Genomic DNA, 17,621 nt, shown 5'->3' on the forward strand with positions numbered 1-17,621 from the left:
CTTGCCCACGTTTTCTCTCGGCGCGCAGGTTAAGGCTTGCTCTTATCCTACGCCGACGCCATGGCTGGGAAATCTAAAGCTCGTAAGAAACCACAAAAATCAACAGGACCTACGTCGGATTCTCAAGCTAAGAGAACTAGAGCGATGGATGAACTTCTTGGGGTTGTTGCTATGGAGGTTTAATCGAGTGATGATGACAAAGACACGCTGGTAGAAGAGGGTGAAATCCTTTCCCCTAAAACTTCCACTTCTGCGTTGCAAGCACGATCAGAAGCCCATAATACATTCTCATCATGGCTGTCGGTGATGAAATCAGGGAAATCACAACAGAATACTCAGGTAACACCCATACCCATTTTTCAATCGGAAAATCATGATGATATTGTTGCAATTGAAATGGAGGACATTCAAGATGAAGTGGATTACTGGAATTCTGCAATTGTTTGTGCTATATTAGGTGCAAATCCCCCATTATCTGTTATTGAGGGGTTCTTTAGACGTGTATGGAAGGATTTGAGGGTGGATAAGGTGGTTAGCATTGAGCATGGGGTATTCCTGGTGCGTTTCTTTACTATGGAAAATCGTGATAAAGTGTTGAATGATAATAGACCTACCTTTGACAAGAAACCTGTCATATGTAAACCCTGGCATAAAGATATTGTTGATTTTAAGGATGAGGTTAAAGTGGCACCAATCTGGATTCAATTGAAGAATTTAAAACTGAAATTTTGGAGAAATCGAAGTTTGGGCAAAAGTGTGAGTTCTGTTGGAAGATTCATACAAGATGATCAAGCCACTACCCACAGAGACAAACTAAACTTTGCTCGAGTGCAAGTTGAGGTTGCCTTGTCCCAAACCCTCCCTGATAGTTTGAAATTTCAAGATGAACATGGAATGGTAAAGACCATCAATATAGGGTATGAATGGAAGCCTATTGTATATGAGCATTGTAAACTGTTAGGCCACATAGCAACTGACTGCAGGAAAAAGAAAATGAAGAAGAAATGGGTGGTTAAACCCAATAAACCTAACAACAAAACAGTTGCAACTACTGCAGCCACAGGCCAGGGAGGAGTTTGTTCAAGCTCCTAATCCAGTTAGAGTTAGGGTGAATCCAATCTCACCTGTGAGAGTCACTAATTCTTTCCAGGCATTGGAGGTACATGATCACATAATTGAGGGGGAACATGTAGTTGGGAACACTGCTGATGGTGCACCAGTTTTAGTGGATGGAGGTGGACAACCTCCTGAAACTAATGGATAGAATCATGTTCTGGAATGTCAGGGGGGTGAACAAACACACTAAACAGAAGGATGTGAAAGCATTCTTATGTGCTCACAGGTGTATTTTGGTTTGTCTCCTTGAGAAAAAGGTCAAAGCTCACAACATGGGGGCTTTGTACCTATATCTGTTTAATGGCTGGTCTTTTACTACTAATAGTATGTGTCATCCTGGTGGCAGAGTTGTTCTAGCTTGGAATCCTGGGGAGTTTCAAGTTAACCCTATCTCCTGCTCCAGCCAAATGATACACTGTGAAATTGGAATTAAAAATGGAGATAAGTTTTCATGCTCTTTCATCTATGCTCATAACACTCAGCAAGAAAGAGAGGCACTCTGGAAGGATATCTGCTATTTGGCTGGTAGGATTAAGGGTCCTTGGGTGCTCATGGGGGATTTTAATTGTGTTTTAAACACTGATGAGAGGGTGGGTAGTGATGTGAGATTCAGTGAGCTTCAGGATTTCCAGAACTGTGTGAATAGGTGTGGTTTGGAGGATGTGAAATCTAGTGGGAATTTCTTCACTTGGAACAATAAACAACAAGGGGATCACAGGGTGTTTTGTAAACTAGATAGGGTGATGACAAATCAACTCTGGCAAAACAAGTATCCTAATACAGAAGTGTGTTTCAAGAATGAAGGTTATTTTGATCATTGTCTTGGGATTATCTCAGTGCACCCTCAGTGTGCTGTAGGGAAGAAACCCTTCAAGTTTTTTGCAATGTGGCAGGATGCTCCTAATTACAGGAACATTATGATTAATGCATGGCAAGAACAGCAGCAAGGTACTAAAATGTATCAGGTTGTTCAGAAACTCAAAAGAGTGAGAGCTGTTTTGAAGCAGCTCAATAAAGAGGGGTATGGGGATATTGAGGCTAAGGAGGTGAATGCTTTCCAAAACTTACAAAAAATTCAGAGTGCATTACATCTTAACCCTACTGATATGTCTTTGGCTGATGCAGAAAAAGTGGCTCAGCAGGAATTTCTGGTTGCTCACAAAGATTTTTTGAGTTTTTTATCTCAGAAAGCCAAGGCAAACTGGATCAAAGGGGGAGATGAGAATACTACAATGTTCCATAGATCTCTCAGACAAAGGTATATTCAAAATTCAGTATTTTCCATCAAAGACATGCATGGGATTTGGACTTCTAGCCCAGAACAGGTTCCAGCTGCTTTCTTGGAGTACTACAAGTGCTTGCTTGGCACTAAATTGGAGAATAGAGCTTCTGTAAAGGAGAAAGTTGTTCACATGGGGCCACTGGTGACTGCAGACATGAGTAGTGGTCTCAATGCCCCTTTCACAAAAGAGGAAATTAAAGCTGCTTTATGGGACATTGATGGAGGGAAAGCACCTGGCCCTGATGGGTTTGGTAGCTCATTTTACAAAGGAGTTTGGAGTGATATTGGGGAAGATGTTAGCAATGCAGTCCTTGATTATCTCAATACTGGTAAATTGCTGAAAGAGATCAACACTACTAGCATTACTCTTATTCCAAAGGGGAAGTGTCATGTGAGTGTTCAGGAATTCAGACCTATCTCATGTTGTAATGTAATTTACAAATGTATCTCAAAGGTTCTGTGTAATAGGTTGAGGGTGGTTCTGCCAGATCTCATTGCTCAAAGTCAGGGAGCTTTTGTACACAGTAGGTTCATTGCTCACAATATTATGGTTTGTTAGGATTTGGTTAAAGGCTATGAAAGGAAAAACAGCTCTGCAAGCTGCCTCATCAAACTTGATTTACAGAAAGCATATGATACAGTTGAGTGGGATTTTGTGGATGAAATGATGGTTGCTCTCAAGTTTCCTGCTCATTTTATAAAGCTTATAATGCAATGTGTCAGATCACCCAGGTTTTCTTTGGCTATTAATGGTTCTCTCCATGGTTTTTTTGAAGGCAAGAGAGGTTTGAGACAAGGTGATCCTCTTTCACCCCTCCTGTTTATGCTATGCATTGAATATTTATCTAGAATTTTGAAGGTGGTAGGGGAAAAGAAGGATTTTAACTTTCATCCCAGATGCAAGGGGTCAAAGTTGAATCATTTATGTTTTGCTGATGACCTCTTTTGTGTTGCAAAGGGGGTTTTAAATCTGTCTTACTACTGATGCAAGGTTTTAAGCTGACAGGGTTGCAAGCTAGCCCTTCTAAAACTTCTGTATACTGCACAGGCATGACTGATTCCAACATTCAGAGAATTTTGGATATGACATGTTTCTCAAAAGGGAAATTTCCTTTTAGATACCTTGGCTTGCCTATCTGTTCTAAGAAAATCAGAGTTGGGGAATATGAAAAAATAGTAGAAAACATGTGTGCTAGAATTAAGATATGGAGTTCCAGAAACATGTCATTTGCTGGAAGACTCACTTTGGTCAATTCTGTCCTAATGACTCTGCAGTCTTATTGGTCTCAGATCATGGTGTTGCCAAAAAGGGTGTATGATGATATCAACACCATATGCAGGAATTTTCTGTGGAAAGGCAATGCAGATGCTGCTGGCCCTGGCAAGGTTGCTTGGGGTTCAATTTGTAAATCTAAAAAGGAGAGTGGGCTTGGTCTCATTAATCTGAAATTGTGGAATGTTGCTGCAATGGCAAAACATGTGTGGATGATTGCCACTAAAAAAGATAACATGTGGGTGAGGTGGGTGAACACTGTGTATATAAAAGACAAGAACTGGTGGGATTATGTCCCAAAGGTGGGTGATAGTTGGTATTGGAGAGCAATCTCTACTGTGAAGGAATGGATGAAAAAATACTTGACTGAAGTGCAGCTGAGTTCTATGCTCAAATACTGCATTAGAGATGCATATCTGTGCTTGGCTCATGTGGTTTGCAAAGTGCATTGGACCAATGCTGTATGGGACAGATTGAGCATCCCTAAACATAGATTTATCTCCTGGCTGGCTATGCTGGAGAGACTCAACACTAAAGATAGATTACTGAAAATGGGAATCAGTAATGACAGTCTATGCTTCCTGTGTGGTTCTGCTGTTGAGACTCACAAGCACTTATTCTTTGAGTGCCAATTTAGTGCTAGATGCTGGTTGGTTTGCTCCAACATGACTGGTATGCAAAATGCTCCTACTTCTCTCTCTGGTGTTTTACAATGGATACTCAGAAGGAGAATTACTAAATTTAGGAGGGGTGTGCTCTCTACTCTTGCTATGAGTGTGGTGTATCACATCTGGACTGAAAGAAACAATGCAATGTGGAATTCACAAATCAGAAGCATTGATAGGGTCTGCAATAGTATCTTTCAAACTGTTTGTACTAGAGTGAATGGTGTGATGCCTAAAGCTGTTAGCAATAGGGATCATGTGTGGTTTTCAACCCTGTTAGCAGGGTAGTGGGTTTGTTTAGCCAGTTTGTTCTGGCTGCCTGAGGGTCTGTCCTCTTGGCTTTTACATTGTAATTGTTTGATAATCTAATATACTACTTGCTTATCAAAAAAAAAAATTTCCCAATGTTCAGCCTTTGTTGGGTCTTCATCTTTCTTGTATGCACCTGTAACAAATCCAAGCTTCCGTTTTGAAGCCAAAGCAATTTCCATAGAACGCTTCCAAGATCTGTAGTTTGTAGATCCTTGAAGCTTCTCTATGTTTGCAAACTGAGTGCCATCAGAGGTGTGAAGATACAAGTGACTAGATGGATCTATTGTAACCATAGCTGAAACAGTGTTTTCTATTTTAAAGGATTAAAGATGAGATTTTTGAGGAATGAGCTCACTGTATTTGAAGATATCTGTGTTTTCCTTACCAAGATAGGTTGAAAGATTGGATTTTTATGAACCGTAGCTCTGATACCATGATGATTAACAGAAAATGAACAAGCAGTAATATGAACATTAAACTGTTAATGCAAGAATTCTTTCAACAAAATATTTCTCTCATTCTCATTTTGATTTTGGAATGTGTACAATACATGTTTATATAGTAAGGCCACATTAGGGTTTCTTAGCTATCAGATTCTCACACAAGATGAAAGCTAATCATTGGCTCACATTCCTAGAAATTTCTTAGAGGAAAAGACAAAACAACATTGTACTGAGAATGAAATATTTGGGATCATGTGACAGTGATGTCACTGATTCTTTGCTGCTGCCGTTTGCTTGCACTTCTGATGGGCTGCAAGAATGGGCTGTAGTAAGGGCCTTCTTTACATCTTGCAACCATCTTCAACACATCTATTGGTGTATCCCAACTCTACCCTCCCCCTTAATGAAGTGCAATAAAAATAGCGTATATATTTTTTTGGAAAAAAAATAAATTACGCTTATAAGTCGTATAAAAACAGAAATTTGTAATTTCATTTTCTCTCTCCTCAAAATTTTCACTCCAAAAACCACCACTAAACCTATGAAAATGATTCTCTTTTTTCCATTTTATTGTCATAATCACTCAGAAAATACTAATATTTGACGAATAATGCAACATATTTGAAAAGACGAATAATCACGATTTTTATTTTATTTTTTTTGAGATTTCAAGCAAATTCGAGGGAGAAGCAAATGACGCTCAAAATAAAATCATTATATACACCTGTAACACCCTAATAATTCCTTGCTTTTATAAAACCATTTTCCAACTTAAAATAAAGGAATTACTAAAGTATTACCGCCACCGTGATAACGGTTAAGGCTAGTACCAGAATTACGCAGCGGAATTTAATGTCAACTAACTTTTAAAAAATATAATTAATTAAATATCGAGGCCTCCTAAAAATTGGAACCATGACGGCCCAAAAACCAAAGTATAAAAAGTTTAACGAATTCAAACATAATTAAAGTATTAAGTAAAGTAGTTCGAAATACGAAAGCATGCAACTCTCTCAATCATCCCAAGCCACATAATTTCGATCGTACTTTGATCTACCAACTGTTAGGTTATGATACATATGAATAAACATAAATCATGCGGAAAAAACATAAAGCCAGGAAACATATTATTTACACATAATCATTTAGCATAATTCAGATGCATACACTTTGTAGCGTGCCCTCCCTAGCTGCGCCCGAACCGAACAAGAACAAGAACAAGTCTTTAGGACAATCCCAATCTTGCGATCTTGAGATTAGACTTCGTTTGATAGGTGATTACCTGAGCGTTGCCTTTATAGCCTCCTTTTACGGTGCGGCGGTTGGTCAACGTCAAAGTAAGCAGTTCTCAAACAAGTAATCTCAAATCACTCAGGTATTGAGGATTTAGTGTCTAATAATTTTAATGAAATTTACTTATGAAAGATTTTTATCTCTTACAGTAAATTTTCATAGGTCTATCCGATACTAGTCTTCCCAAAGTAAGTATCTATGCAAATGATTACGATATTTCCATGTCCACATAGTTCAAGAAACAGAACTACTAGTCATCTTGCATTCTAGTCGTCTAACGTTTTCTATGCGTCCATCTTTATAGAAAACTCCGACCAGGGACCATTTTCAGCTTTTGACATTCAAGTTCACTTGATAGACATTTCTTAGTCACAGGACTGGTCCTGACAGTCTATCTTGAATATATCGTCAAATTTGAAGGGACTCATCATTTAATACTAAACCAAGATTAAATGGAATATGAAAATACATTTCATATATGATAAATGTTCAACCCTAATGTTTTACAACCATGGGCCTCAAACCCATCTTTAAAACAGTTCATGGAATTCAAAGCTATGCTTGATTTCCAGTGCTACAACGTGAGTGTTGCTTCTCACTTGTTGCATAGGTTTAGTTATCATGCTTTGCCAATCTTAATATCCTTTTCATCGAATGTTCTTCGAGATATGATGATAAGATCTTTTGAGGATGTTTATTTTGTGATCTAGTCTTTCTTTGCTACATTAGTGGTTCTACGCATTTTGCAATGAAGAACCATTAAGTCAATTGACATGTGATCTTCCCAAGTTCAATGAAGAACTCATTAATATAAACAACTCTGTTTTATTGCTTCTTAGGCAATAAGTACTTTTACTTCAACTGTTTAGGTTGCTAGTGATGCTTTGGTTGGATTTACTTATCCAAGCAGTTCACAGATATGTGGAAGACTTTCCAGCTGTATCTTTTTAATTTCCCACGCAACAACTCATGGTCTCCAATCCATGTTGCCATTTCAAAACACAATGCTCTTTAGCTCGTCCTTGTCAATGGTTAACTCCAAGGGATCTTGCTTGATCCTTTGCCTAGTGTTTATGCGTGTAGCATCAATATTTAGCATATCTTTATTTCCTTGAATCAAGAACTATTCTTATGTACCTTTTCCAGTACCATAAGTTCTCCTTGATCTCAATCTAGTTGATCTTCACTTAGATCAATAGAGATTGGTATGTGTTCGTCATGCCTAAAGCCATACGATACATTTTGGCGATCCTTATATTATATCATACATGATAAATTCGTTTGCAGAATAATTCCCAATTGAATTCTATCCATGTAACTTTAGCTCATTCAATTTCAGCAGATACTGAATCCAGCTAAATTCTTTGACATATAATATAAGTGAAGAATCTCATTTAGATCCTTTGATGTTTAACTTAGTAAATTCTTATACATAGTTCAAACATTCTTTACTTAGATTTATTCACATGGGTCGAATATCTCCTAAGGAGTCTTTCGTGTTTGATTTAGTAAATGCCATTACTTAATCCAAAACAATGTTATAAGATCTTTGTAAATAGATCTTAATACCCAGTATGTACTAAGTTTCGCCATGGTCCATCATTGATGAATAATTTCAAATCTAAGTCATTAGCATTTGAATGTCATTTCACAATAGAGAGATATGTGTGTGATACACATAGGACCAATTAAGTTTTATGTACTCCCACTAAACTTCTTATATATCTATAAGAATCATGTACATTTTATGAAAATAAAATACTTATTAGCTTGACTAAAATACATTTCTAATTCCCAATTGCTTGCTTAAATCTGTACTTAGATTTCATAAGCTAGCTATTCTTTTCAAGCATTTATTTGGATCCACAAATCCTATGACATACCATGTACATAGTTTATTCCAACATTTGATTGAGGAATTATTTTGTCATCCAATTGCCATATATACCAATATGCAATCATTGCTTGATTTATAGACTTGAGCATTACGATTATGCATGAGGTTTCAACACAATCCATGAATTTGCTTGTAACCTTTAGCAACTAATCTAGCTTTGTGTGTGAACACAATTTCATGTTTGATGGTTTTTATCCTTAAAAACAAACTTGCAACCAATAGGTGTGAAACTATTCTTGCAAATCAACAAAATTTCAATTTTGTCATCAAAACATTGAGTATGTTTTAAGGCCTCTAACCATTTAAAACATTTGAGTCTATATGTGGCCTCTAACCATTTTAGGGAATCTGGGTTTCGTCATAGCTTTCTTACAGGTCACAAACTCATTAATCTACATGATAATAGTTTGACTGCAAGTTGTAGGTTTCTTCACTATCTAATAGAAGAATCGCATAGATTCAGTGACCTGAACTCTATGCCTACTTGGGTATAGAACATGAAACAATAGAATATCAATAGCCACTTGAAAGTCCTTTGAATATTCTGTTCTCCTTGAAGCACTTGTAAATTCTTCTAAGAGATGTCTATTATTTAAAAGCCACTTCTAAAGTCCTTAAAGAATACGTGTTCGGATTTTCTAAAGAACTTCGAAAAGCCTCCGGAATGTCCGTTTATGTTTTTTGTTCGCCTCGAAGACTTTCGAGGTCTATTTTCTCCCACCTGTCATTTTGGAAACGAATCTCCAAAAGGACATTATTTCGAGCAAACAAACATTATGTTCTCAAAAAAAAAAAAATCGTGGTAGAAACAATACCCTTGTGTCTCATTTGAATAAATCACAATGAAACATATATCTATACTTGGGCCTTAGTTTGTTAAATAACAAAGACTAAGCTCCCACTAAGTTTAGCAACTCTTTAGATATATATTATGAAAAGATATTCTGAGATTACTTTTCAATAGCTTTGACGAATTTGGTTTAGTTTGGTGGTAGTTGAGCATTTTGTTTAGAAATTATAGGAAAATTCTTTATCATTCATCATTGATCGAATCAAGTACTAATTGACTTCGATCATTCCAACTTAGATATGCCATATCTTATGGAACTAGATTGTGAATTTACTACAGACAATCATTGATGATCATTCTTGACTTAAGTAATCATCAACATGATCTAACCTAGATCTTTATGATTTATGGCCAAGTGGGATTTATACTTCTGAATCTTTGAACTAGCCAAACAGATTCAAACTTATATCACTTTGAGTAAATAAACCAATATTCACTCAAATCTAGGTGAAATAATAAAGTCATAAAATCTCTTTCTTTAGCTTTGAACTCTATCGTCTAGGCGTTCTAACAATAGTTCATATCTTTTGTTACTTTCAACAAGTAAGACTAGCTTGTCTTGAATGATCTAGAAATCAATCAACTTTCAAAATTCCATCAAAATAGAGATTTTGAATGTTAACTTGTTGATATGGTCTAAGTAACAATGCCAAAGGTTAGTGGAACTCAAATCAAGAGATTGATTTGAACCTAGTAAAGTTCTTATTGTTAAAGAGTTGTTTATTTTAATCAAGAATATTGACTCAACCCGTTAATGACCATTTCATCCAAATAAACAAATAAACATTGTTTTTGTTTTTCTTGAATGTGAGTCTTTCTGTGTTTGAAAACAGAAATTTAGGTATGCTGATTGTGGAACAAAATAGCCATTAAGTTCCAGCCTTGAAAGGACTTAAAACAAACCATATGACCCTACAACTAATGTAGCATTGCCATGCTTCATTTCCTACTTGTAGGCCATTAGTGTAGCCTAGCTTCCAATATTTGAGTTATTACCGAAGTAAGAACCTCAAGCGGTATATGATACCAAGGAAGTTCGATTGCTAGGTTACTTTTCTTTAAACATAAACTTATAGGTAGAAGCGGAATTGTAGATTCCTTTCGTTTGTTCCTTGTTTTCCTATTTCTTGTACCCTTTCTTATAGTCTTAAGAATTGGCTTCTAGTGTTGACTTTTATACTTTGTTAGACATGTCCAATGTCACTCCAACAAGGTTCTCACCATTTATGTTGAACATTTTTGTTTCAACTAGATGATCTTACCAGAAGCTTCTAAAGTTCTCTAAGCATCGATCTATTCGAATGTCTAGGGACTAGACTCATTCGAGAATTAAATGGACAAAGATATTAGGTTGTTAACCATTGGTAAAGCTGAGCGTTTAAACTCAATGCTTTATGATCTCAAAACTACATTGTATTTTGAATTCACAAGCACCAATCGGTTTACCATTCGACTTTGATACTCGAAAACAACCATAAAAGTCGCTAAAAGAAACGTACATTTTAAATTGCTCATTTTCTCTCATTTCCGTGAATCGTTCTTGGATTCACTACCAATCGAGGAAATTTACTGTTACCTTTCTAAAAGGATTTACTGCAGTGCAAGATATTTAATTATAAACAATAATTAAAACATACATTGAAGCATGCAAAGTCTAAACATTTATCATGAGTAATAACTTGAAAATTAAAGCAATCATGCAATTTAAACAAGTCATTGGCATTTTATTCAAATTTATTGTTCCGGAAGGTGTGAATAAAATGATTCCAAGACCCTAAAATCATTGAAGAATTAAGCACATTATGTATTTTGACTCAATTCTAAAATATTTTAGGTAAGCAAAAGCCTTTTGCTAATAGTCTAGAAACTACTCTTGGTTGATAGGTACGTCTAAGAACTTATTAGGAAAACCTATCGAATTTGCCACGACATAAAAGGACTCCTTACTTATATCTATGAGTTTCACCAAAACTAACATGTACTCACAATTATTTGTGTACCTTACCCCTTTAGGATCAATAAGTAACACCTCGCTGAGCGTAATCTATTACTAGATTGATGTAAAGGTTATCCAAGTAAGTGTTATTTTGGCATGGCACCTTTTAACTCAATTTTTAAGTTTGGAACTTAAGGCTCTTACTATGTTGGTTAGATTTTAAGTGAACTAAAATCCTTAATCATGCAACATAATCAAGCTTCAATCTCATGCATATTTAAGACATATTTAAAATCAATAAATAACTTAAATAGTGCATAAGATAAATGTGATATAGTATGGCCCGACTTCATCTTGAAGCTTCAACTTCAAAGTCCGTCTTGAAAATGGATTGGAAACTCCGTCTTGAATTTCACCGTGGGAGGCTCCATTTTCTTCAAGCAGGATCAGCTATAATTAAACTAATTACAACTATTTGATGGTATGCAGACCATATTTGAATTGAAAAACAAATTTGGTGCATTAGACCAATTACATTCAAATTAATGGTACGCAGGCCATATTTTCTATCCTATTTGGGCCATACTAGTCACTTCATAACCTGCAAACAGTACATATAGAATATATACCATTCACCCATTCATTATCATGAATGGCCCACATAATTGGTTAGTAAAAACACATTGTATGCATCACATAAATATTTGCAGCAATTAATCAAGGGCACCAATAATCTACCAATTATTTAGTCCTTATTAATTCTAGGCAAGTTGTTTAACCTTAAAGAATTTGTAGACCTAATCAAGAGTTTATGACTAAAATTTCTCCAACTTAAACCAATAACTTTATATGCTTTACTAATTTTAAACATAAAAATGTATTTCTAGTCTAACCGATAACATACAAGTTTAATTAAAATTTAAAGCTCATATAAAATTATAATTGAATCCATTTATTTAATTTATTTTTCAGTTGAATTAAATGAATTTAAATTAATTCAAGGTTTAATTTTAGTAAAATAATTAGTATAAATAAAAATTTATAATAATTATAATATTCAAAATTAAATCCGAGAAAACAATTTAAATAATTAATTTTAAAATTAATTAAAATTATTTCTGAACTAAAAATTTAAAATTAAAACGAAACGCATCAATAGTTTGCAAGACGAGGCACTTGGGCGCGCCCAAGCCCCATCGAGCTACGAGGCCCATGCCCCGTGCCATTGACCGTTGCACATAGCCTGCACATCCATAAGCACGAACGCCCCATGCCACGCACACACGCAGCCTTGTGGGCTACGCTGCGCGTAGCCTCGTGTTGCGTCGTGGCTGCTGCCCCTTGGCGAGCTTGGTGCGTCGTGGCGCAGCGCATTGCTGCCCACACGCATCGTGCTTGTTGCTGTGTGCCATAGCCCTCGCCCATCGCCCTGCTGTGAGGGGGTCGAAAAAGCACGAGGCTAATGCGTGACCTCGTCCCTCGTGGGTGTGACGATTCTTTTTATTCAATCAAGTGTAATTGGATTTTCTGTGAGTTTACACCCAATTGACTAGTAATATAGGAGTCGCCATTCAATTTTTAACAACAATGAGAAAAACTGACAAAACCCGGTTATCGTGACATAAAGGGAGTGCAATTATGTTTGACCACGACGGCCGTAGGTTCCCTTGTGATCCCTGGTGTGGGGATCTCTCAACATACACCCGCAAGGTAGAGATTGAGGGTTCGGGGGACTGTAACTACCGAGAGGAATACTTCGCTCGTCGGTAACTCCAGAGGCAGGATATCCTTACTAGCTCAGCATAAATAATTGAAGGGACATACGTTAACTATTAAACTAATCTGAGTTGATTTTAATAATATGCAACATATAATACTAGATCGAGCGCGATTATCTGATTTAGATTATTTTAAGGGACCTAGAATGATAATCCAAGTTCCCAACATATTATCTTTATTAGGCGTGATAGAACAATCAGATTTAGTTAGTTTAACAGTTCATAAAAAGGGCGAGGAAAGCAATTAAATCATCGAAAAGGGACACATTACGACGCACCCTTGAGAGGTGCGTCACGGTTCTCAGAAAACTAACCACTTTGACTTTGATATTTCTCCTTTTTATTTAACGAATCTCAAATTATGGGACAGGATACGTTCTGTTCGATTTATGGATCGATTGCGACAGAACGCGTGAACAATTTCGCAGCGTGAGGCTTAGGCTAGGGGTTGGAGTCAATACTCAGAATATGAATTGTGTGTTGTGTTATTGTTTTCACGTCGAATTTGGGGCTGTATTTATAGGGAAGAGTTCGTGGAAAGATAGAACCGCAGAGTTCTAATCCACAAAGAATTAGGAAAAAACACGTACCCAGGTAATTTCAGCGCCCAGGCCTGGGTGCCGAAGATTTCGGCGCCCAGAGCCAGGCGTTGAAAATAGGGTCTGGGTCGTTTTCTTAGTCAGATTCGGATTCCTGAAATCCGTAGAGTTTGAGACTTAATCGAGTCTCTTAGTGCGTATCAATTTCATGACGGAATGCGTCTGGGCCCGTTACGAACTCTAGGCTCGTTAGGATTTTAATTAATACGTAAACCTTATTTCCGAATCATATTAGGAATAGGATTCTCGCAGTTTTCTATCTCATTTAGGATTTATGTCGGAATGCAACACCTAATTCTGACAGGTTTCTATCTTTTATGACTTGCCACTTTTAGAAGCTACCCTTTACGGCAGTTACTATTTTTAGGAGGTTTCCATAAATAGCAGGTTTCGGGTGAAATAAAAGGGGAATTGAGATTCGTTTATTTTATAGGAGATGCATTGTCAAGTGGAGATTTATGCTTTCATCATCGAACCTTTCCCTTTCGGGAATGGGGACAAAAGTAGGTGTCTACAGTTAGCCCCCACTTTGACTGAGTCTTGGAGTAAGACGATGGTCAAAGTTTTAGACGGAGTGCGTCACACAAGCCATGGTGACCTGTTTTTTGCGAGGGTCTCACGAGCCCCCGAGTGATAACATTTGACTTAAGGGTCATCACTTTGAAGTGTCGACATATCCCTCACGTGTCATTGGGATTTGTCAACTGATAGTATAGAAACTTCCTCACTTTGTCATTGGAAGGATCTAAAGGTGCGTAGAAACTCCCTCACTTTGTCATTGGGAGTAGCTACAGATGTTTTCGAAATCAAAGCTGTAAAGTGTAATTGGGCCTGGCCAAGCCCAATCACGAGGTAAAAATGTTTTTAAAGATTCTCATTTTCAGGGCTAGCTAAACGAGAAAACCCCCTTGTTTTTATGGGACGTAAAACGAAGGAAAACCCAGCACATCGTTCTTTTTTGGAAAAACGGAAAACCAATCCTTTTAATTTTTTGGAAAAAGGGAAAACCGAAAAAAGTTATCGCTGCAGCGACAAGGACCTGCGTGGTTAGTGACGCAGACCCCGCCGGCTAAAGATGGCGAGCCTGTCCGCTAAGGGTGGACACCCCGTCCGATAGAAGTGGACGAATCTGTTTTTTGAAATTTGAAAATAAGGACCTACGCGGTTTGTGACGTAGACCCCGCCGGCTAAAGATGGCGAGCCTGTCCGCTAAGGGTGGACACCCCGTCCGATAGAAGTGGACGAATCTATTTTGAAATTTGTTTGTGCTTTTTTGAAAATAAGGACCTACGTGGTTTGCGCCGTAGACCCCGCCGGCTAAAGATGGCGAACCTGTCCTCTAAGGGTGGACACCCCGTCCGATAGAAGTGGACGAATCTATTTTGTAATTTGTTTTGTGTTTTTTTTTTTTGAAAATAAGGACCTACGTGGTTTGCGCCGTAGACCCCGCCGGCTGAAGATGGCGAGCCTGTTTCATTTTTGTTTTTTGAAGATTCTATTTTTCGAAAACTGAGGACCTGCGCGGGTAGTGACGCAGACCCCGCCCAATGAAGGTGGGCGAGCCCTGTCCGCTGAGGGTGGACGTCCCTGAATTCGTTTTTTCGATTTGGGACCTCGCGTGGTTCGTCACGCGATCTTGCCAACTGAAGATGGGCAAGTTCCTTTTTTTTTTTGTGTTCTTTGTGATTTCTTTTGAGAATTTCTTTTCATTCATTCTTGTAGGAGCGAATTCTTTTGAGGGATGCTCGGATTTAGTTCTAACCTGAATGTGGGTTGGCAACGTGCTTAGACGGACCATTGTCTTGTGGTCATCTTCTTTCATGGTTTTGAGCTAGTCCTTACGGCTCAATTTTGCCACTACCTGGGTCCTTGATTGGGGGACCATGTATAAGTATCAACGGCGACCTTTGTCTTGAGGTCGTAAACCGGTTCTTTTTCTTTTGAGATTATCCAAACACGGGACTTTGTACAGCGTAGTCTGGGAATATTGTTTTAACTTTGCATACTTTTTTTTGAAATATATATTTTCTTTCGAGCCCCCAAGCATTCGTGCTTGACGGTCATTTCTTGTCAAAGAGGTTCCTTGGGGATACGCATTTTGTAATGTCCTTGATCGTGTTTTGGGATCGTGCTCGTAAGTGCGAGCGATCTTTGTAGTGGTGTGCTATTCTTGACAAAGTCGTGAGGTGCGACTTTCAGTAAGGAAATCGACAATTTTCGAGTCGAACGGATACAGCAGGGCCCTATAGAAGTCGGGGGCCCTTTTTGGGTCTGGGATCATTTTCGGCGCCCAGGCCTGGGCATTAGAGATTTCGGCGCCCAGCGCTGGGCGCTGATAATAATTTCTGGCGAGGTTTCTTGATGACACAGTTGGCCTCTTGTTCATTCGTTTATTTCACTTTGAAGTTCTATGTATTCTCTTTTTGTTTTTTCTTTATTTTTAGAACGTGATGATTTTCTTGAGAAGCCGTAGCCGATTGGTGGACTACGGTGCTTGTCGCTTTGGGGAAATTATTTTAAGGAACTGTTGCTCTTAAGGCATACAGTTATTGCAATAGTTGGGCGAGTCTATTTGGCCCGAGGAACATACCTTGAGGCGTAAGATTTTGACCGCTCTTGTATATATGTTTTTTTCTTTTGAACGCGTTCGTGAATGTTCGGTACTTAGAATGATGATATGTATGTGCGAACGAGCGTTCATAGAATGGCCGTTGCGTGCGGTCCATTAATCAGTTTGCTTGAATCATTTTTTGAGCAATGACTGATTTTGAATAGTTTGCTTAGAAGCTTGATAGGGTTCAGGCCCATTCATGAAGTGGGCTCAAACATCGTACCCTTTCGATTGTTCAAACATTTGCTTCGAGATTTTTTTTTATTTTGCTATGGTGGTTTCGTAGCTTGGAGCCCCCAAGTATGCATGTTGGGATGCTTCCTTTTGGCGTACGATTTTTGTAGGTTCTTTCGAAAAAGATGCCCTGGGGTTCCGCTCGTGTAGGTGCGAGCTATCCCTTTTGTGGTAGGTAATATTTTGCTACCTTTAATCCTTAATGTAGAAGTCGTGTGGCTTGCATTTTGAATTTGGGGCGATAAGTAGTCTTTGCCTCTTTTACACATGCTCTTGGTCGTGATGTATTAGTGCAATATGCCTTACTCTCTTTTTTAGACTTGTACCGTGGGACGGTTGAACTTATGGTGCGACGTAGGCTTGTGTGGCTTAACGGCGTGTCTTAGAACATTCCTCCAGGTGTTGGGATATTTTTATTTTTTGCATTGGAGTACTTCATCATGCCTCGTTCAGGTGCTCGAACAAGTGTAGCACCTTCTGCGTGGGTTTGCACGGCTTATTACTTCAATCGAAGCGAGGATTCATAGGTGTTTCTTTCTTATCTTTATATCTGGGCAAAACATGGCTGGCAGAAAGATTCAGCGCCCAGGCTGGGGCGTTAAAGATATTGGCGCCCAGCTCTGGGCGTGGAAAATGATTTTTGGGTATACTTTGACAGTTCTTATCCTTGATTTTGTCTTTCGCTTTTGCCTTGGAACGAGGTAGACCGTGTAACGGGCGCTTGTAGGGCGAGCGTTATGTGCAGTAGTTTGATCGGAGTTTTGGTGACTCGCGATTTTCAGTTACCCTTGTTAGTGGGGTGACTTCATATATTCTAAGTAGTGCTTTAGAATTTGGGAGGGGTTGTAGCCATTCTAAGGTTTGTTTTTCACAATTAATGCTTAGGATTGTGCCCCTATGATGTATGTATAGCATTAGCGTCGAGAATTTGCGATAAAATCGTCATTTCGAGCATTTTTAGAGTGTTTTTCTCAAGCCTCCAATTGTAGCTACGGGATTGGCTTGGTGCTATAATGCTTTGCATACGTTTTTATGCATTCATGGTGACACGGATCATGAATAGTTTGAACCAGACTCGTTTAGTGCGAGGTATGTTCGAGTGGTGATTTTGCTGCTTCTCTTGTAAATGTCGTATTGTGGGACATTGCCATGGTCAAGGTAGTCACATGTTGAAGTGTGCCTTGTCCAAAAGCTAGGTGCCTTTCTTTACCCATAATCATATTTGGAAAACCTTTGACTTACTTGCTACATCGGGATAAACGCATACTTAGATTAAACCAACGACACTTTATTATGTTCGAAAAAGTCTTTGAAAATTATTTGAAAATTATT

Source organism: Spinacia oleracea, chromosome 1, assembly GCF_020520425.1.
Source record: "Spinacia oleracea cultivar Varoflay chromosome 1, BTI_SOV_V1, whole genome shotgun sequence".
NCBI lineage: Eukaryota > Viridiplantae > Streptophyta > Magnoliopsida > Caryophyllales > Amaranthaceae > Spinacia > Spinacia oleracea.